The sequence below is a fragment of the Rhinatrema bivittatum genome, chromosome 1, assembly GCF_901001135.1.
Source record: "Rhinatrema bivittatum chromosome 1, aRhiBiv1.1, whole genome shotgun sequence".
NCBI classification, from domain to species: domain Eukaryota; kingdom Metazoa; phylum Chordata; class Amphibia; order Gymnophiona; family Rhinatrematidae; genus Rhinatrema; species Rhinatrema bivittatum.
In genome coordinates, this window is record NC_042615.1 from 810,533,715 (window position 1) to 810,555,984 (window position 22,270).

A 22,270-nucleotide genomic window follows, 5' to 3' on the forward strand; every position below is an offset into this window, starting at 1 on the left:
TGTGTGTGTGTGTGTGTGTGTGTGTGTGATGTGGGAAGCTTGCAGTGCTACTGCTCGTGCAGTATCTATTTTATGGTGGGACAGAGAGTGTGTGTAACTGTGTGTGTTTATGTGAGTCAGGGATACTCGCACTGTTCCTTCCTGTGCTGTATCTGTTCTATGGTGGGACAGAGAGTGTGTGTGTGTGAGGCAGGGATACTTGCACTGTGCTGTATATGTTCTATGGTGGGACAGAGACTGTGTGTGGGTGTGTGTGTGTGTGAGGCAGGGATACTTGCACTTTGCTGTATCTATTCAATGGTGGGACAGAGAGAGAGAGTGTGTGTGTGTGTGAGAGAGGCATGGAAACTTGCACTGTGCTGTATCTATTCTATGGTGGGACAGAGAGTGTGTGAGTGTGAGAGGCAGGGATACTTGCACTGTGCTGTATCTATTCAGTTGTGGGACAGAGAGTGTGTGTGTGTGTGTGAGGCATGGAAACTTGACTGTGCTGTATCTATTCAATGGTGGGACAGAGAGAGAGAGTGTGTGTGTGTGTGTGTGTGTGTGTGTGTGTTTGTGTGTGTGTGAGGCATGGAAACTTGCACTGTGCTGTATCTATTCTATGGTGGGTCAGAGAGTCTGTGTGTTTATGTGAGGCAGGGATACCGCACTGTTCCTTCCTGTGCTGTGTCTATTCTATGGTGGGACAGAGAGTGTGTGGGTGAGGCATGGAAACTTGCACTGCTCCTTCCTGTGCTGTACCTATTTTATGGTGGGACAGTGTGCATGTGTTGGGGGGCGGAGAGCTTGCACACTGCTGTTGCCCAGGCCATGCTTGTTGTGTAGATCATTTTAAGGTTCTTTCAGGAGAGTATATCTGACAAGCACTGGAAGCTTGCACAGTCATGTTGCTTCCAGCTGCTTGAAGTTTTGGGAGGATCTGACATGGATTTATTAAGGAAGAGTTGATTGCAGGGGTTCACTGTTGGCTTCTTTTCACAGTTAAACATGTCAAGCGGAGTTAATACGATTTTTATATGTTAATAGCTGTAATGATAGCATGACAAGCCCTACTGATGGATATTGTAACCTACTCAGATCTGCAATCAATACAAAGGATTAAAAATAAATTATAAAACAAATCCAGTCTAGTGCCTGAAGAAAATTGGATTTTGCTCGTTCACGCCATGCAGATGTATTTTTCACATGGCAAGCTGTCGGCCTTCTACCCTCAGGCTATGTATGGATTATGGAGCTGGAGCAGTATCCTTGGATGGACTGGCAAATTCACTCAGGAACCTTGCCAGAAAACCTGCATGAATAAAAAAAAACCTCCTTCCTCTCTCAGATTTGCAGAGGATAGAAATAAAGCCCTTGGACTGTGGGCAGTACTTCTTTTTTTTACCAAACTTAACCATATTTTCTAGTATATAAGTCGCAGTTTGTTTGGTTTTTTTTTCAAATTTCCATCAGTGCGTCATATAGCAATTTGACTTATGTGCTTTTATATATATATTACTTCTCTCTCTCTCATCGGAAGTCTGCAAGGAGAAACACGGATGGGCCTTGTATAAAGGTGCGACCTATGTACTAACGTTTTTGTAAAAATGGCTGTTTATAGAGGGGTGCGACTTATACACTGGAAAATACGTACTGAGTGTGCGGCAGGCGCAGAAAGGACTTGAGGGCAGATAAAGACGGCACAGCCCATCCAGTCTTCCCAATTTACTTCCTGGCGCAACCTCACAGCCCTCGGCTGACCTCCAGCTTTTCCCTCTCTCTCTCGTGGCCGGGGACACTCTGTGCTTGTCCTAGGCTTTGCTGAATTCAGTTACTGTTTGTTTGTTTGTTTTGGGGGGTTTTTTTCGCCTCCTTCCTCTCTCCTGGGAGGTCATTCCATGCATCCACCATCTTGGAGCGAGGGGAACGAGGGCTGGGAATGAGGACTCGGGCTGTTTAACCAGTGAATATAGCGCAGGACAGGGGGTGGGAGGGTCCTAAAACTATGGGCGCCTCTGCACTTACGTTTTCTCCCATAATGTGTTTATGGGGAAAATACCATCAACACGCGGGGAACGAGGGCTGGTATTGGTGAAGCTCCAGTCGGCCTCCGTCAGTCAGCCCACTCTGCCTGCCAACGGTGGGGACCCATAGGGCCTTCCCTACGGGTAGCGTCAACTCCACCTCGGCCCAAGGGTCCACCTCCTGCGCAACACATACAAGAGACTAAATGCTTAGTAGAATCTATATGGGTAGAAATCCCATTTGTGTTGGGTAAGAGTATAGTGATAGGAGTATAGTGATAGGACAAAATGGTCAGACAGATGATGAAATGCTAAGAGAAATCAGGGAAGCTAACCAATTTGGCAGTACAATAATAATGGGAGATTTCAATTACCGCAGAAACCACAAGTGCAGGCACACAGTTCAATCCTGACAGAGTACTCTAAATCGGTGTATGTATTAAATGCTTTAATTCTTCAATATGGCAACTCCTCTGGCTCATACAAACATCAGACTTAATGGCGTCCCCCGACACGGTACCCGTGTTTCGCCGCGGGCTGCATCGGGAGGGCTCGCCAATAGGGATTCATAAGAAAGCTGACAGCATGAGAACTTCAAAGTGACAGGGAACTTCAAAGTGACAGGGAACTTCAAAGTGACAGTGAAGTTCTCATGCTGTCAGCTTTCTTATGAATCCCTATTGGCGAGCCCTCCCGATGCAGCCCGCGGCGAAACACGGGTACCGTGTCGGGGGACGCCATTAAGTCTGATGTTTGTATGAGCCAGAGGAGTTGCCATATTGAAGAATTAAAGCATTTAATACATACACCGATTTAGAGTACTCTGTCAGGATTGAACTGTGTGCCTGCACTTGTGGTTTCTGCGATATTGCTTGGAGTGCAGGATTTTGCTCCTATGTACTGTTGGTCTTAGATTTCAATTACCCCAATATTGACTGGGTAAATGTAACATCAGGACATTCTAGAACCACAAAGTTCCTGGTTGGAATAAACTAATGTTTCATGAAGCAATTGGTTCAGGAACCAACGAGAGAGGGAGCTATTTTAGATTTAATTCTTAGTGGAACGCAGGATTTGGTGAGAGAGGTAACGGTGGTGGGGCCACTTGGCAACAGTGATCATAACATGATCAAATTTGAACTAATAACTGGAAGGGGACAATAAGTAAATCTACAGCTCTAACACTAAATTTTCAAAGGGGAAACTGATAAAATGAGGAAAATAGTTAGAAAAAAACTGAAAGGTACAGCTGAAAAGGTTATAAGTGTTCAACAGGCATGGACACTGTTTAAAAATACAATCTTAGATGCGCAGTCCAGAGATATTCCATTCATTAAGAAAGGTGGAAGGAAGGCAAAATGATTACCGAGATGGTTAAAAGGGTGAGATGAAAGAGGCTATTTTAGCCCAAAAAAACATCCTTCAAAAATTGGAAGGATCCATCTAAAGAAAATTGGAAAATGCATAAGCATTGTCAAGTTAAGTGTAAAACATTGATAAGACAGGTGAGGAAAGAATTTGAAATGAAGTTGATCGTAGAGGCAAAAACTCATAATAAAAACTTTTAAAAAAATATCAGAAGCAAGAAACCTGTGAGAGACTCGGTTGGACCTTTGGATGACCAAGGGATTAAAGGGGTTCTTAGGGAAGATAAGGCCATTGCAGAAAGACTAAATGAATTTTTTGCTTCCATGTTTACTAATGAGGATGTTGGGAAGATACCAGTTCCAGAGATGGTTTTCAAGGGTGATGAGTCAGATGAGCCCAGTATGGCTATCTACACCCTTTCGAGGAATAGTGGGGTAAAAGCAATCTTTTTGGGAAGGTTTTAGTAAAATTTGGTGACAGGATTAAAATTTGAAAGTTGGATATTACGTACTAGGGACATAGTATGATGTGTTTTTAATAATGTGAATGTGAAGTTCATTTGATAAATAAAATAATTTTGGGAAAAGAAGGTTATGTTGAGTTATCCTCATATATAAATGTTGTATTAACGATTTGGGAGGATTCTAGATAATTACATGAGTGCTGTCTGGTGTTTGTGAATATATATATATGTGTGTGGGGGGGTGTGTGTGGGGGGGTGTATCCTTTGTCAACTAATCCAGGACAATCACAGGGTGACTGAAAATCAAAAGTTCCTAGGTATGAAATTCCTATTAGTTTTAATTGTTGGATATTTGATATGTTTGCTGTTTTTAAATATTGTTGTAATATTTGGGGTGCTGCTCTTTTCTGGGTAGGGTGGTTGATGTTCGAGTCCTGGCAGTTATTGTTGTTTCGTTATAGCAGTTTTGTCTCTTGGGGTAAATTGTATTCTTGACAGACTGTAATAGCTTTTATAGGATCTATGTAAGTATTATCTGTTACGATCCTGCTCGCAGAGCCCATCCTGCTCGCAGGCCTCTCCACTTTACCTCCGCGGCTGGAGGCCGGCCCCACGCCGGCCTGCTCTTTCACTCTTCACAGCCGGTGCCGCCATTGTTGCCGACTGTTGTTCAACTGCAGCAGGAGCACCACCGCTGGGACACCTCTTGCGGCAGGAGAGCCGCCGACAAGTACTCTCTTTGCGGCCTAGTGCTGCTGCCAGGCCCTGCTTCCTCCTTGCGGCCTGTGCCGCTTGGGAAGCCGCTTTCGATTCCATCCTGTGGCCTGGAGGCCACCCTTGACGCCTGCCTGCTTCTTTGTTCTGCACCGTGGGGACGTCGCTGTCCATGGTCCTGCTCCTCTCTGGGCCTTCCTCTAGGCGCCGGCGCGCACCTCTTCAAAGATATTTAAAGGGCCAGTGGCGGGAAAAGCCCACAGCCCCACCGGAAGTCTTCGTCTGTTCACTTCCTGCTTCAGCCCTATAAAAGGGCTCACTTCCAGTTCCTCGGGGCCTTCAGATCGGAATCCTTGGTTGTCCATGTTCTTCTGTGCCGGTCCAGGTCCTCCATGGTCTTCACCTGTCTTGATGGCTTCGTTCTGTGTTCCTGGTCTCCTAATCCTGATATTCTTGTTCTCCTCGTCCTGATGTTCCTGGTCTCGTCCTCCATCAGAGCTCCTTCATCGCCTTTTCCAAGTCCTGATGTTCCGTGGTTCCGTTCCTGAGTCATGGTGTTCCAGATGTTCCGTGTTTTTGATGTCTTGGTCCTGATGCCTTCGTCTTTGCCTCTGCAACCAGTTCCTAGTTTCCTGCATCCACCTTTCCTGGCGTGCCACCGTCATGGTCAGTGACCAGCCCATGGGGGGCTGTGTAGGGCGCTTCATGGTACAAGGCCTTCTTCTCGTCTGCAACGCAAGTCTCCGGAAGACCCTTGTTTTTAATGTTCCGAGTTCCGAGTCTTGAATCCTGAGTCTTGAATCCTGTCCCAGTCTTCTGAGTTCCTTGCCTGCTTCCGTCCATGCCCAAGACTCTGCCAGAACCTGCTCCACTCCAGCCTGGTCCGCGACCAGCCACAGGCAGCTGTGTAGGGTGTGCCCCGGTGCAGGCATCTACTGAATCTTTGATATGTTCTAGTCTCAAGTTCCACTACTTTGCCTGGAGTCTGCTTCTCGCTCAGCATGGTCCGCGACCAGCCATGGGCGGCTGTGTAGGGTGCGCTGTGATGCAGTTCTCACCCAGTACTTTCGCCTGAGTCCTGAATCCTTGTCCGAGTCTTCTGAGTAACCTGAATCCTTGTCAGAGTCTTTCCAAGTTCTCATCTGAGTCCTTCCAAGTTCCAAGTCCTCATCTTGTTCTTGCCCTCAGCCTCCGTCTGGCCTCATGCACTCGTCATTCCCAAGCGGCGGGTCCGAAAGGGCTTGAGTGGCCGGAGGGCTACTCCTGAGACCAGCATTGCATTGCTGGGTCTCTTTGGTGTGTGTGGGTCCAGCGGAGGGCTGATGCTTCTTGGTGCCTGTTGTTACATTCTGTGTGTCTAGAGTTATACATTGGGCCCCTGGGTGGTGGTAAGGGTAGACTCCACCCACAGGGAGGAGCCCTGTGGTGACTCACCACGACAGGCGGAGTCTCAGTGATGATGGACAACAGAGAAATAACGTTATTATACTGCAGAGGTACCCGAGGAACGGGTAATGAACTTAGTCCAAGATGTAGGACCTGCAAGCAGGCCTTTTCCGATGCTAACCCGCAGCGCGGAATGGTCCTGGAAATATTTCCTCTCAGTGGTGCTTGTGTAAGATATTTCTGGTAGAGCCCGTAGTGCAGAATAGGCCGGAGATAGTAGATGGATGTACACAAGGTAATAGAGAGCCGGTGGTAACCCGCAGCGTGGGGTGCCCTGGAGAATACCTTCTCTTGCTGGTGTCTGTGCAAGCGATATCCGGTAGTGGTCCGCAACTCGGGGTAGGCAGGACGCAAGTTGCACAAGATGTGGCAAGCTGCACAAGATGGTATGGATCCGGTAGTGGTCCGCAGAGTGGGGTAACCCGAGAAGCCACACAGTGAAGGTAAAGGTAGGTGGACAGCAGGCACTGTACTCACTCGGCACTGAAGAAGTAGATTGAAGCGTAAGCACCAAGGAGACCTGGAACGGAGCAGGGCCAGGTCGTCCAAGGAAACGATGCAGGACTCACTGAAAGAAAGCAGAGGCAGTGAGAGAGGCCCTCCGAGGAGCAGATAGCCCTGAGTGTGAGCGAGGCCCCCGAGGAGTGGGTACCGAGAACACTCAGACAGGAACAGCAACCAGAGTCGCAGGAAGGCGGAATAAGCAGGACAGGAATCCTTGCTAACTCGTCGTACTGAAGGTCAGCTGAGCTTAAGTAGTAGAAGCGGGTGACGTCATGCGGTGGGGACGTCCCTGAGGTTCCCGCCATGATGCGCTCAAGAAGGGGCCAGGCGCGTGCCCTAGGTTATCCCGGAAGTAAGATGGTCGCCAGGAGCGCCCACGCCATCCCGGGAACGCCGTGAGGGTCGGCGTGGAGAAGCGCAGGCGGCTTTCCTCCCCAGACTAGCAGCAGAGGAGAGAAAAGAGGTGAGCAACAGAGGTCGCAGCCGCCTGCGACCGACGGGCGCAACACCTGTTCCGAGTGCCTTGCATTAGTTCCAGTCCTGCTTTGTTCCTGCTCTGCTCCTGCTTGCAGGCGCTCACCTCCCACGGTGTGGCTCGGGGCTCCTCTCCGAGTCGTGCCGTGGTTCAGGGGCTCACGCTCTCCCGTGAGCTAGCGGCCGCGCCCGTATCAGGACCTGTAGGTTGCGGTCACAACATTATCCAAAATACTATACATGAGCTATTGAAACAATATGGACTCCGACTTTAGACGTGAATATCTCTGATCTGAGATCTGAAGAAGGGACCTCTATACTTTTAAAAGCTTTTGTACAATATTTTTAGGTACAGCTATTTTTTTTTTATTTTGCAGGCATTTTTGGGCAGCCTGGCTTATTCTGTTTATCTAATAGGTGGTGTGTTAGTGTTTTCGGGCCTGATGTAATATTTGCAGTGTTGCCTTTTTATAGGAAGGGTTGTTATTGTCTGAGTGCCAGCAGTTAGTGTTGTTTTGGTATGGGAGGTTTACTACATTGTAATTTGTTTATTCCTAGCTTTCTGCATGTTACAAAAGGCCCAATACCACATGGGTTCCAACCTCTTTTATACGTTGGGGAAAGGGGACAGAGGTAGTGAAGACTTGGGGGGTGGGGGCTATAGGCAGGGAGAGGGGATGGAGGGTGTGAGACCGCTGGTGATTCGGGAGGGGGGAGGGATTGGAGATGGAAGTTGAGAGGGGGCTGATGGAGCCAGACTGAATCCCTTACTATAAACATCACCACCTCATGCATCTGGCAAGAGCCAGCATTAGGGTAACTGCCAGGAGCAGCAGGAAAGAGCGGGCGGAAGCACTGAAAGGGACCTCAAGCTTGCTGCTTTGGATGAAAAAAATCAAGTGTGACTTAAGATGCTGCAGTCCATCTCCTCCAGGGCTCCCCCTCCCCCATTCCCCCGGGCTTGGTAACTGCCACATGCAAATCATGCAACCTTTACACCCTCAGCACCCTGGGAGAGCCCACCCCACTCCTCTGGAGCCGTATCGTCACTGGCCCCTGCCAAAACCCCAATGCGCAAAACGAAACCGAGAGACAAAAATCTCATAGCCATGAAATCTGAAATCCAAATGATATACTGACAAGAGCCTGCTGCTCAGGTCCCCGTGGCCAGGGAAATGCAGAGACTGGAGCAGAACAGAGTAGAAGGGCATTAAAATACGCAGAGTAGGAAGGAATTCATGTGGTAAATTAACTGACCCCCCAGGCACCCAGCACACACAAATAATAAACATGATTTGCAATTTCTACTCCTGACAGATGCTGCTACAGTAAGAGCCTGATGCGATAACTCCGTAAGGACTCCAGGGGAAATCCGAAAGCATGAAGCAATTCTGGTACAATGTAGTCTCTGTGTTTTTGCACAGCACAAACTTTTAATAAAAACGATGACACTTCATTACTCAGTTACTGCAGAGTGGCAATGGATGTGGAAGTTCATGTTGCGTTCTGTAAGAACATAAGCCTCCCTCTAGTCAGCAAGGAACATTACAAAGAAACAAGAAAAAAGGGGGGCAGGAAAGTGGATGTGCAAGCCAGAAAAATCCAAGGGAGGAAAAAGCCCTCACAAGATTACCAAATTTGACATGAGTCAGGTCCATGGCAAGGTTTAAGAGACGTTCTCCTGATGGTGCCGCCTGCATGATCAGCTTATCCCTCTGCCAGGGCCGGCGCAACCCACTGTGCAAGCTGTGCACTTGCATTGGGCGGCGGCCTGAAGAGGGTGGCAGCCTGGGAGGCACCGAGACCCAAAGTCAAGAGAGAGCTGCAGGGCCGGCAGCCAAAATGAAAGAAAGCCACTGCCACTGGAGAACAATCCACCAAGCGCCCGAGAAGAGAAAGTGGTTGCTGCCCACCTGGCAGAAACCCGCCAGGGAACCTGAAGAAGCTTATGCCGCAAAGCTACCCAGTGGTTCCAGTGCTACCCGGCGGTTCCCAACCCGCCGCGCGGCTGAGATGAGAGCTGCAGGGCTGCCTGGAGGTTGTCAGCTCGCCATGTGGCCGAGATGAGAGAGCTACATGGCCGCCCAGTGGTTCCCAGTCAGACATAGCCAGAAGAAAAATTACCATGAGGCAGTTCCCAACCTGCACCTCGGCGGAAGTGAAGAAGAGGAGGGCTCCAGGCTGCCGAGAGAGACCTTGGTGAGCGTGAGAGGGAGCCGCTGTGTGTGTGTTTATATGTGTGTCTGAGCATCATAGCATGTGCGTGTGAGAGGGAGTGTGTTTGTGTGTGTGTGTGAGAGGGAGCACTGAAACAAGTGCAGAGACCAAGCTCTAGGGAGATGGAATAAGAGGTCTAAATAGTAAGTAGCAAATTCTTTTGAATAGGAACATATGCACTTTATATCAGGAAAGTCTGTGGTATTGAATCATAGGGTGAGTGGATGGGAGTCCAGGCCTGCCACTTCTCTTCATATATGTCTGAGCATGTTGGTGTGTATGCATGTAGGTGTCTGATGTGTATGTGAGTGAGGGAGCATGTGTATGAGCGTGTGTGTGTGTTTCTGAGCATGTGCATGAGAAGATGAGTGTGTGTGAGCAAGTATAAGTGGGAGCATGTGTGTGTGTGTCTATAAGAGAGAGCACATGCATATATGCGTATGGGAGAAGAAGCATGTGTGTGTATGTATAGAGATATATCTATATATATGAGAGAGGGAAGAGAACGTTTGTGCATCCTTCTCCCACTAATCCACAATAATCTCTGAGTGGCTGGAAATCAAAAGTTCCCAGGTTTGGAGAGCGTTTTAACTAATTGTATATTTTAATTATTGGTTCTTCCTTTCATCAGCTGTTTTGAAATATTCTTTTTATTGGTATGTTTATTATGATAGTTTATACTATTATGATAGTTACACAATGTTAGGTTCCATATTAGGTGCTACTACCCAAGAAAGAGATCTAGGTGTCATAGTGGATAACACATTGAAATCGTCGGTGCAGTGTGCTGCGGCAGTCAAAAAAGCAAACAGAATGCTGGGAATTATTAGGAAGGGAATGGTGAATAAAACGGAAAATGTCATAATGCCTCTGTATCGCTCCATGGTGAGACCGCACCTTGAATATTGTGTACAATTCTGGTCGCCGCATCTCAAAAAAGATATAATTGCAATGGAGAAGGTACAGAGAAGGGCTACCAAAATGATAAAGGGAATGGAACAGCTCCCCTATGAGGAAAGACTAAAGAGGTTAGGACTTTTCAGCTTGGAGAAGAGATGGCTGAGGGGGGATATGATAGAGGTGTTTAAAATCATGAGAGGTCTAGAACGGGTAAATGTGAATTGGTTATTTACTCTTTCGGATAATAGAAAGACTAGGGGGCACTCCATGAAGTTAGCATGTGGTACATTTAAAACTAATCGGAGAAAGTTCTTTTTCACTCAACGCACAATTAAACTCTGGAATTTGTTGCCAGAGGATGTGGTTAGTGCAGTTAGTATAGCTGTGTTTAAAAAAGGATTTGATAAGTTCTTGGAGGAGAAGTCCATTACCTGCTATTAATTAAGTTGACTTAGAAAATAGCCACTGCTATTACTAGCAACAGTAACATGGGATAGACTTAGTTTTTGGGTACTTGCCAGATTCTTATGGCCTGGATTGGCCACTGTTGGAAACAGGATGCTGGGCTTGATGGACTCTTGGTCTGACCCAGTATGGCATGTTCTTATGTTCTTAATATATTTATTATATTAATTAATTTTATTGTTTAATGGCTGAGAACTGATGATAGTTCTGTTTTTCTATTGTTGCACTGCATACAGAGTCTGACATAGCGGTCTCCAGTTAAGTTTTTGCCTGCATGTTTCTGTTATTCTTTATGGTTTCTATTTTTCTGTATTTGGTGAGGGTCTGCCTGTGTCCTGCCTGTGTGACCGAGGAGAGGTCTTCTGCTAGCAGCTTGGTTTGTTCTCTTTACCCAATAGAAGGTGTATTGGTCTTTTAGGGCCCGGTGCAATATTTACAGTGTTGCCTTTTCATAGGTAAGCTTGTTACTTTTTAAGTGCTGGCAGTTAGTGCTGTTATGGTGTGGTAGGTTTGTTACATCTGAATTATAATTTACTCATGGCTTTCTGAGGGTTGGGGGGCGGTCACAGTCTGTGCTCCTCCGCCTGTTAGTGCGTTCCCTGTTCCCAAAGAGAAAAAGCGAGGTCAGTTGACCATAATAGTTTAATTAAGCTCGGAGCGGGGGAGGGAATCCCAGCCATCAAGCCACAGTGACACCTGCAGGTGGGATGCAGGGGGGCACACGGTCTGTTGTCTCTTTCTGTGATGGCGGGGGGGGGGGGGGGGGGGGGGGAGTGGGTGTGGGGAGAAATTCTCCGGGAAATCATGCTGAGCCAGGGGCGCATGCCACGCACTGTATTTTTTTGGGATCAGGAAATACATTTCTTCGCGGCTGCAGAAATAAATTGGTATGCGGGGGGGTGGGGGGGGGTGTTCTTGTTAGGTAAATGTAACCCTTTTCTTGGAAGGGGCGTTTTCCTGCCAGGCACGCACAAAGAATTTATAAATTGGGGCCGTTTTCCTTTGCCACCCCAGGGGTGAGTCTTTTCTTTGGGGGGGGGCCCAGGCAAAGTGTTTTCCTTATCTGTGTGTAGCTCGCTGGCTGAAATGGTGCTGCCACGATGCTTCCCTGGTGCAAAAGGAAGAGGACACAGAGCCGGGTGTTCAAAATAAAAAAAAATATTTTTTTAAATTGGCAGGTTTTATTACCTTGGTTATTTCTTTTTATCTCATTGTTAATTTTCTCTTTCGCCTTCTCTACATTCCAAGTTGCATTATGTCCCTGTTTTATTGTAACTGCTATTTTCCTCTTCTATCACAGGTTAATGTTTTAAGTATTTATCCTTTTGTCACACCCTGTTTATTGTAAACCGGCATGATGCGACTCCCATCGCGAATGCCGGTATATAAGAAATTCAAATAAAATAAATAAATAAATAGCCCACTGATTGTTTCAAGAACGTAATCAACGTCCAACTTGAATAAATAACCGAATGTACAGCTGGATGTGCCTCCTGCTTTGTGTACGTCCACCGACTCGGGTTCCTCCGGTGATTCCTAACACTCCTGCAGCGAGTGTGCGAGAGGCCCGGTCTCTGGGGAATCCTATTCTGCACGGGGTCCCTTTTAAAAATGTACGGTCCTGCCTGAGTCCGCCAGGTGGCCTGAAATGGTTTCCAGCCTGCGCCTGTGGAGGGTCTTCCCTTCTGCTCTTCTTTCTTGCTTTCTTGGACCTCTCAGAAAGAAAGGCCTTGACTGATATAGATCAGGCGCCCTGCCCAATCTCCAAATGAGAGGAGGGGTGACCAAAAGACCTCCTCTCTACAAAAGAGAATGCTTTTACTAAAATAGAAACATAGAAATGACGGCAGAAGAAGACCCAACGGTCCATCCAGTCTGCCCAGCAAGCTTCACACACCTTTTCTCTCTCATACTTATCTGTTTCTCTTAGCTCTTGGTTCTATTTCCCTTCCACCCCCACCCCTATTGTAGAGAGCAGTGATGGAGCTGCATCCATGTGAAACACCTAGCTTGATCAGTTAGGGGTAGTAGGGGTAGTAACCGCCGCAATAAGCAAGCCACACCCATGCTTATTTGTTTTACCCAGACTATGTTATACAGCCCTTATTGGTTGTTTTTTTTCTTCTCCCCTGCCGCTGACGCGTGAAGTATCAGGGTTTTTTTCTCCCCTGCCGTTGAAGCAGAGAGCCACGCTGGATATGCATTGAAAGTGAAGTATCAGGCACATTTGGTTTGGGGTAGTAACCGCCGTAACAAGCCAGCTACTCCCCGCTTTGTGATTGCGAATCCTTTTTTTCTTCTCCCCTGCCGTTGAAGCTATGCTGGATATGTGTGAAGCATCAGTTTTTCTTTTCCCCTGCTGTTGAAGCAGAGAGCTATGCTGGAAATTCTTGATGTATCAGTCTCTCTCCCATGCCTTGAAGCAAAGAGCCTTGCTGGATATGCATTGAAAGTGAAGTATCAGGCACATTTGGTTTGGGGTAGTAACCGCCATAACAAGCCAGCCACTCCCCGCTTTGTGAGTGCGAACCCTTTTTTCTTCTCCCCTGCCGTTGAAGCAGAGAGCTCTGCTGGATGTGTGAAGTTTCAGTTATTCTTCTCCCCTGCTGTTGAAGCAGAGAGCTATGCTGAATATGCATTGAAAGTGAAGTATCAGGCATATTTGGTTTGGGGTAGTAACCGCTGTAACAAGCCAGCTACTCCCCTCTTTGTGAGTGCTATCCTTTTTTCACATTTCCTCTTGCTGTTGAAGCTTAGAGTGATGTTGGAGTCACAGTAAGCATGTGTATGTTTATTGAATAAGGGTATTGTGTCCAGGCAGTAGCCATCATTCTGGCGAGTCACCCACTCTTCATTGGCGGCCTCTTGACTTTTATGGATCCACAGTGTTTATCCCACGCCCCTTTGAAGTCCTTCACAGTTCTGGTCTTCACCACTTCCTCCGGAAGGGCATTCCAGGCATCCACCACCCTCTCCATGAAGAAATACTTCCTGACATTGGTTCTGAATCTTCCTCCCTGGAGCCTCACATCGTGACCCCTGGTTCTGCTGATTTTTTTCCTACGGAAAAGGTTTGTCGTTGTCTTTGGATCATTAAAACCTTTCAAGTATCTGAAAGTCTGTATCATATCACCTCTGCTCCTCCTTTCCTCCAGGGTGTACATATTTAGATTCTTCAATCTCTCCTCGTACGTCATCCGATGAAGATCCTCCACCTTCCTGGTCGCCCTTCTCTGTACCGCTTCCATCTTGTCTTTGTCTTTTTGTAGATACGGTCTCCAGAACTGAACACAGTACTCCAGGTGAGGCCTCACCAAGGACCTGTACAAGGGAATAATCACTTCCCTTTTCTTACTCGATATTCCTCTCTCTATGCAGCCCAGCATTCTTCTGGCTTTTGCTATCGCCTTGTTGCATTGTTTCGCAGACTTCATATCGTTAGACACTATCACCCCAAGGTCCCTCTCCTGTTCCGTGCACATCAGCCTTTCCCCCCCCCCCAACGAATACAGTACATTCGGATTTCCACTCCCCATATGCATGACTTTGCACTTCTTGGCATTGAATCTCAGCTGCCATATCTTCGACCACTCTTCCAGTTTCCTTAGATCCCGTCTCATTCTCTCCACTCCTTCCGGCGTGTCCACTCTGTTGCAGATCTTAGTGTCATCCGCAAAAAGACAAACCTTACCTTCTATCCCGTCCGCAATGTCTCTCACAAAGATATTGAACAGGACCGGTCCCAACACCGATCCTTGCGGTACACCACTTAAAACCACTCTCTCTTCAGAGAAGGCTCCATTTACCATCACACATTGTCTTCTGTCCGTCAACCAATTTGCAATCCAGGTCACCACCTCGGCACTCACTCCCAAGCTTCTCGTTTTATTCACCAGTCTCCTGTGCGGAACCGTATCAAAAGCTTTGCTGAAATCCAAGTATATGACATCGATCGCTCTTCCTTGATCCAATTCCTTGGTTACCCAGTCAAAAAAGTCAATCAGATTTGTCTGACAGGATCTTCCCCTGGTGAATCCATGCTGCCTCTGGTCCATCAATTCTCCAGACTGTAGATAGTTCACTATTCTCTCTTTCAGCAGTGACTCCATTACTTTTCCTACCACCGAAGTGAGGCTAACCGGTCTGTAGTTGCCAGCCTCCTCCCTGTTCCCACTCTTGTGAAGCGGGACCACCACCGCTCTTCTCCAATCACTCGGCACCACTCCCATTTCTAGGGATCTATTGAACAGGTCACACAGCGGACCCGCCAGAACATCTCTGAGCTCCCTCAATATCCTTGGATGAATCCCATCAGGCCCCATGGCTTTGTCCACTTTCAGGTTCTTTAGCTCTTCCCACACATTTTCAACTGTAAAAGGATTTTCATCTATTCCACTTCCCTCCAGTTTCTTGTTGTGTAGAGATGGTCTTTCTCCAGGGTCTTCTTTAGTGAAAACAGAGCTGAAGTATTCGTTTAATATTTCTGCCATTTCTTCGTCTCTCTCCACACATTGATCATTACCACCTTTCAATTTCACTATACCACTTTGGACCTTTCTCTTTTCGCTGATGTATCTGAAAAATGTTTTGTCACCATTTTTTATCTCCTTGGCAATCCTCTCTTCCGCTTGACTTTTTGCCAACTTGATTAATTTCTTTGTCTCCCTCAGTTGATACAAATATTCTTCTTTGTGCTCCTCCCTTTGAGATCCTTTATATTTTTTGAATGCTGTTCTTTTAGCTTTAATTTTGTCAGCCACCTCCTTTGAGAGGTGGCTGACAAAATTAAAAATTTATTTATTTATTTATTTATTTAACCGGGTTTTTTTTTATACCGACCTTCATAGTAAATTACCATATCGGATCGGTTTACAGTTTAACAAAGGGAAAAACTAGAGTAACAAATTCACGTAAACGAAAGATAACAATAAGTAGGAATAAGTCAAAGTTACAATCAACAGGGGGAGAGAACTTGGAAGCTTGCAACAAGCTGGAAAGAAGAAAGGCCGGTAAAAGTATTTTTACCATAGAGTGTACAAGTTAAAACTTAAGAACGGTGCTTTAACCTGAAAGTCTCAGAGTCCATTTATTTTTTCTTTGAGAAACGGAGTGCCAGACCGGGTAGGAATGAAGGCCAACTAGTAATTGTCTGGTGGTTCAGGGAAGGCTTGGTGAAAGAGCCAGGTTTTAAGTCTTTTTCTGAAAGTTAAAAGGCAAGGCTCCAGTCTGAGATTCGATGGGATGCTATTCCAGATAGATGGGCCTGCTATCGAAAAGGCTCTGTCTTTGGTCGTAGCGAGGCGTGTGGCTTTAGTGGGGGGAACATTAAGAGTGCCTTTGTAAATGTCTCTAGTTGGTCTGTTAAAGGAGTGGAGTTTGAATGGTATTTCCAGGTCAAGTTGAAGTTGATGATGGATGGTTTTATGGATTAAGGTGATTGATTTGTATAGAATTCTAAAATTTACTGGTAACCAGTGTAGGTTCCTGAGAATGGGTGAGATGTGTTCGTAGCAGCTGGGTACTGGTCAACAATCTTGCTGCTGCATTTTGAATCATCTGCAGAGGTTTGGTAGTGGATTTGGGGAGTCCTAGTAGAAGGGCGCAGCAGTAGTCTATTTTGGCGAACTGTAGCGCTTGGAGGACTGTCCTGAAGTCATGGAAGAATAAGAGTGGTTTAAGTCGTTTTAGGACCTGTAATCTGTAGAAGCAATCTTTAGTTGTTATGTTGACCATTTTCCTTAGGTTTAGTCGATTGTCTAAAATCACCCCAAGATCTCTAACCTGCTTATATGTGATGTGAGAGTTGAGTGGTGATGGTTGGGAGATATTGTTATCATTTGAGGAGATGAGGAGAAGCTCTGTCTTAGAGGCGTTGAGGACCAAGTTTAAGCTGTTGAGTGGATTGGTGATGGAATGTAGGCAGTTATTCCAATGGGTGAGCGCTTTTGAGATTGATTCTGTTATGGGGATTAGAATCTGTACGTCGTCTGCGTACAGATAATGAATTAGGTTGAGATCTGTTAACAGTTGGCTGAGGGGGAGGAGATATATGTTGAAGAGGGTTGGGGATAAAGAAGATCCTTGTGGTACGCCAAGATTAGATTTTGTTAGGGGTGACTCTTTATTATTGATTTTGACTTTGTAAGTCCTATTGCTGAGGAAGGACTTGAACCAGTTGTACGCAGATCCGGAGATGCCGATATCTGCTAGGCGATCCAACAGGATGGTGTGATTGACGGTGTCGAAGGCCGCCGAGATGTCTAACAGGACTAGTAAGAAGGAGTGTCCTTTGTCTAACCCCATAATAATATGGTCTGTTAGTGAAATGAGGAGGGTTTCAGTGTTGCGTGATTTACGGAAACCATATTGCGAAGGGTGTAAGATCTTGTGGTCTTCCAGATAGTCAGAAAGCTGTGTGTTTACCAGTTTCTCCGTTAGTTTAGCGACGAATGGGAGGTTAGAGATGGGTCTGAAATTTGCTGGTACATTTGGGTCTAAATTGTGTTTCTTGAGGAGGGGCTTGAGTGAAGCGGTTTTTAGGATGTCTGGGTAGCTTCCTTGGGATAGGAGACTGTTTATGATGCTGGTCAGAGGTCCTGAGATCAAGTTTGGGATGAGAAGCAGGAGTCTCGATGGAATATTATCAGCCGGATGGCTAGATGGTTTCTGTCTTTTTAGAAGGGATTCAATCTCTTTGGTGGAGATTGATTCGAAACAGTCAAGTTTGGGTCTATTTAGAGAATTGGAATTCTCGCCTGACTTGAGGGGAGTTGTATTTGTAGGAAGGAGGGCGAGGGTATTTAAGATCTTCTGTTGGAAGAAAGAAGCGAGTTCTATAGCTTTGGAGAGAGCTTGTTCATCTGGAATAGGTGGTGAGGTCGATTTAGTGATTTGTGATACGTAAGCGAATAGGGCCTGGGCATCATACTGAAAATGGTGTATTTTGTTTGCATAGTATTCCTTTTTTTTCTGTAGAATGGCGGTCCTGTAGTGATTTAAGGATCCCTTGTATGATGAGAGGGTTGTTTTGTTAGGGGTTTTGCGCCATCTATTTTCTTTCTATTTTTTTTCTATTTTCTTTCTATTTACTATGAAGGTCGGTATAAAAAAAAAACTGTTAAATAAATAAATCCTACGGGCAGGGGCGGGGCAAAGGTGCCGCCCACTCTATGGCTGTGACGGCACCGTATGCTAAGTAGGGGGCGGGGTTACGGTTCCTGGCTTAAAACTCCAGGCGAAAGATCCTGAGATTGTTACATTGTGGCAACCTTTGCAGTGTTGCCGAGCTGTTTGTAGCTATTGTTTTGTTACAGGTGTGCTTTGCTGGCCTATTGTCTGTGTTTTTTGTGAGGACACGGGCTCGGTGTTCTCTCACCGTGAGCTGAATGGCTGCGAGCATGAGTGGGGGAGTGGGGCCGGCGGGCTGGGAAGGTTAAGACTATACTTTCAGGGATCATTTCTATAGTTGGTAACTGGAGAAATGTGCATGAAAGTGATTTGTCTCGCTAACCACGAGGAGGAGCTGCAGTGTTCTCTCCTGAGCGTGAAGCAGGCTGGGAGTATTGCAGTGATGCAGTTGCTCTCAGTTATTGATGATCATTCCTCTTCCCTTTTGGGGGAGCTGGAGGGAGAGAATACAAGCTGAGTGGTTAGTGCCTCTTACTATTGGTGAATGAAAGATTTAAGATCTGGTCATAGATCAGCTACAGAGTCCAACTCTAAAACTTTGCTTTGGGGAGCACTCTTTTATGCTCAGGATAACGGACATGGCGTTTGACTGCTGCAACAGATGCACCCTTAGAGAGTGTGGAACTATACAGTCTCTGCTGTATTAAATTAGTCCAATAAAAAGCACAAGGGGTCATGCAATGAGGTTCAAAGAGGATAGACTCCAGTAATCTTAGGAAATATTTCTTTACGGAGGAAAAACAAGGATCTGGATGTAAGAAAGCCTGGAGTAAGTACAGGAGGTCTCTAAGGAAAAAAATAGAAAAAAAATGCACAAAACCCTCTGGGGTGACCCTTTCACTGCAGCTCTTCTCTGTTTTAGAAGGGCACCAGCAGCTCGGCAGTGACCCGGCCTCTGGATCTGGGGGACCTGCTTTCACCGGGAACACCAGGCCGCCAACCCAGCAAAACAATTCACAAAGAAGTCAAAAATCCTGAAAGAAGTCTCTTTCTCTAAACTGAGGTATGGTATATCCCTACTGGCAGGGAGTGGGCAGGAAGGAGTAGCCTCAAAAATATACTAATAGGCCGATTGTGTAAAGTGCGCTCGGCCATGCGCGCTGTTCAACATGCGTTTGGCTGCGTGTTTGCGAGGGCGTTTGTTACCCCTTATACTGTAAGAGGTTTAGTGCCTCGAAAACGCGCTCATCACATGCAAATGTATGTTGATGAGGCTATTAGTCATTCACCCAGCATTCTGTAAGTATAATGCGTGGCCAGTCCTCACATTTTACGCTCATAAATTAATGCCTACCTAAGGGCAATTGTTAATTTATGAGCAGCCCCGAAAAGTGTACAGAAAAGCAGAAAATACTGCTTTTCTGTACACCGTCCGACTTAATATTCTAGCAAAGAACCAAAAATGTAAAAAAAAAAATTTTTTTAATTTTTTAAAAAATGTTCTGCCCAGTCCAGTTAGGGGAACGAATGCTCAATTTTACCGGTGTCTGTTTTCCTAACCAATCGCTGTCAGTGGGTTCGGAAAACCAACGCTCAAAAAATTGAGCGTCGTTTTCCTGAAACCGCTGAGAGAGCCACCTCTCCTGGGCCAAAGGAGGCTCTAGGGGGGCGCATAATCGTCCCTAGTGCCCCCTTTTAGGGGGACCCCTCATTTAAATATAGGATTGCGCACCCAAGAGAAATGGCTGGGCGCGTTGCGAGAGCAGGCGCTCAACACGGAGCGCCCGTTCTCCCGCAGTGTTTACTGAATCGGCCTCTTAAGTGAGAAATGTAGGCCTCACTAAAAACTCACTCCAACAGAGCTCCTCTCCCTACAACATCTCACCTCAAATGCCACACCTCCTATTAGTCGAGACCCTACTTTTAGGCAAGGTCCACCCACTCAAGCAGCCTCTAGTGGAGGAGCTGAAATGTGGCATTCCTGCTGGATGATCTGTGGGCTGCTAGGGACATCTATTGGCTAACCCAAAGTGGAGCCACACAAACAAAAGAAGAGCAGATGGTCCTCCTCTCGCCTACCCCAATAAGCAAATTACGTAGTGGTGTAGTGTCGTGCAAGTTTAGTTTAACTTGTTGCATCTGCATTAAGTCCAGTTCACACAAACCTTTCAGTTACTTCGACAAATTTAAATTTTAATCTAATCATCAAGACTAAACAGCAAAGATGCTAGTTTGATAGGTCTCCCAAAAAGGAATCCCTTTTCATCCTTAAGAAGCCCTTGGAGAAGATTCTGGGTGCAGGAGACTACCCGTCCTCCACACCCCTTCATTTTGCAGTGAAGGGGTGTGGTTATAGTTATTTTATTACTCTATTTATTTTAAGAGCTTAATATTCCGCAGCTTCCAAAATATTTGTCTGCTGCGAATAACAAGAAAGTTAATTCATAAATAGCACTTTAAACACAAAGCAGTTAAATACATCAGTCACTTAAATGCATCCAGAGGCCCTTATTCGGAACCATTTAGCCAGATAACTCAGAACGTATGCTGGACTGCATAATTCTTACACATATGGTGCTCTGTCAAGAATCACCACTCCACCCCCTTTATCCGCAAGGTTTAACTAGGAGATGAATATCTTTGCCAACCCCTGTAAGGATTGCTTAGCATACAAATTTAAATTATAAAACGTTTGGTATGGTCTACCAAAAATAACATAAATCTTTATCAAGACCTACCAGCGGACCTACTGTATCTAGTATTGGATCAGTTTTGGAGCCATTATCAATGTTTATAGATTGTTTTCAGATACAATCTCTCAAATAGATAGACTTTAATAAATGTGATGTTAATCATGCATGTCTTATACTAATGCTTTAAAAGCGTCTATGGGTTTATGGCTATATCGGGACATTCTTAAATGCAATCAAAAACACATATAAAAAAGACATGCAGATGTTGATTATAAACCCATAGATGCTTTTAAAGCACTAGTATAAGACGTGCATGATCAATGTCAATTTATGAAGGTCTATCAATGTTAAGAGACTGTATCTGAGCATTTTGCATATATCCAGGAAATGATTCCGCATTTCAAGCAACATCAGTGGACGAGTTCCATTTATTTCATCAGTGGATAAGTACTTTAGATGGTCATTTACAGTTTACAATGGAGGGTCATCCTTATAAGTAAAGAAGGGGAGCAAATGTGTACATCTTTATATTAGAAACCTGTTGAGAAGAGGGACTTGTTAAGGTTTGAAAGTCACCACTCTCGTCTGTTGAAGTTGGGATACCCAGTCAGCCAGAGTTTTAAAATTTGGTGGCTGTGCTCAGATTTATTAGATTTTAAATGTCAAGCACAATCTCTGATGCTTTGTTTTTGGGAGAGAGGATACTCGCAAGCAGCAATTAAAACTGCATATTTTAGGGCTTTCTACTCAGATTGGCCACAATGATTGCCATATAACATTGGTGAAAGATCAGAATAAACAAATATGTATGTTGCTGTACACAAACAAGTCAACAGCTGTGGCGCTGGGAATTCTGAAACACTGGCATAGTTTATTTTCAGAGATGCCCTTGATTAGCATATTCCTGAATTCTGAATATCAAGGACCTTGTGACAAAATCAGTTCTTCCTGTAATTCACTCACCATTAGCTGCTACATCTCCGCGACATTGTTCGTGTCAATGATTATTAATCATTAGTTTTGATCGGTCCATCCCCAGACTCAAGTAGATTGGTTACCCCTGCAGATACAGCCGTTAAAAATGGCCGCTTTTTTTCACCGTAGAGGAATGCAGAACAAGCATAAACTAGCTCTGAAGTAGAGACGCTACAGCTTTCAAAATGCTGACAGTCGGGAATATGGAAATACAAGAATCAAGATAAATTGGTCTTTATGTTTTATGTGCAAAAAGTAAATTAAAAAAATATAACAGAGGCCTATGGATGAGGGGCCATGGGATGAGGGTGAAAGGGGATAGACTCAGGAGTAATCTTAGGAAGTATTTCTTTATAGAGAGGGTAGTGGATGCATGGAACGGCCTCCCAGTGGAGATGTGTAATGACCCTTTGGGGTTTAGTAGTAAAAGTCCCTAGTTAATTCATGCAGCTAGAACATGACAGAATTGTGGTTAAAGGGAGGCACCATTCGGTACAGCCCTATGCTTTGAGGGTGCTGGGATGGCCATTCCTTGGTAGTTATATAAGAGTTTGGGGCAGTGCAGTCTGATTTTTGGAAGTTAGAGGAGATGTTGAAGCTTTTACGTATTTTTGCATTTTTGAGCCCTGCCTTTGGGGGTTCAGGTACTCTAGCCTGGTGTCCTTGAAGGAGTTCGGGGAGATGATCTTTCAGTCTACTCACTGGCTGGTAGGGGTTGCATCCCGGGTTGATTTGGGATTTTTTTTAAAGATTTTTCTCTTTGTAAAAAGCCTTGTGGAAACCCCTGGGTGCTGCCTGGAGAAATCTCATGCGGAAATCTTTCTCTGGGGGCCCAGAGAGAAGATACTCTGAACAGATCATTTGTGAACTGAAGGCCAGTGTGAAATATTGACGTGCCGGTTAGAGAATCTATTTGC

At 45.7% G+C, this 22,270-nt stretch overlaps 1 long non-coding RNA gene and 1 other non-coding gene across 2 annotated transcripts in view; both read left to right on the forward strand.

Moving 5' to 3' along the window:
- LOC115078465 overlaps positions 1-22,270 on the forward strand; it is a 148,060-nt gene that overhangs the window by 85,313 nt on the left and 40,477 nt on the right. The window lies entirely within an intron of this gene.
- LOC115082756 lies at positions 17,992-18,207 on the forward strand. The gene has a single exon (XR_003854251.1). It is a non-coding gene; the product is annotated as a small nucleolar RNA U3 (small nucleolar RNA).